The sequence below is a fragment of the Engraulis encrasicolus genome, chromosome 13, assembly GCF_034702125.1.
Source record: "Engraulis encrasicolus isolate BLACKSEA-1 chromosome 13, IST_EnEncr_1.0, whole genome shotgun sequence".
NCBI lineage: Eukaryota > Metazoa > Chordata > Actinopteri > Clupeiformes > Engraulidae > Engraulis > Engraulis encrasicolus.
In genome coordinates this window covers 18771523-18771939 of record NC_085869.1, presented here as the reverse complement: position 1 = coordinate 18771939, position 417 = coordinate 18771523, and positions in this window count along the sequence as shown.

The window sequence follows — 417 nt, the reverse complement described above, 5'->3', positions numbered from 1 at the left end:
GTTGCACATCATCATCAAGTAGACTCATTTGGCGGTCTCAGCTGCTCTTTCAAGTCCGAAAAAAAATCAAACAAACAAACATTGTCAAAACTGCTTTTTTGTTTTGGTACATGTCACAAGAGTGCATAAACAACAGTGGCCTGTTTTAGTATTTTGAAGTCCCGATCTTGCCATGGTAAATGACTGTGTCGTCGTCTTGTTGGCCTCCCGTGTAGAGTTCATGTGATGGGTGTGTGTAGCCTGCTGCTCGTCCATTTCCTGCTCCTATTGGGGAGCTCAGGGGTGCAAGCAGAGGTGTCAAAAATAACAGTAAAAGTAAATTTCCTCAACACAGTGAACTTATTTGAATAACCAGTAGACCTGTGTACTTGTCTTGCGATCGGCTACCTTTGCGCTGGTTGGACCAAATTTGTGGTG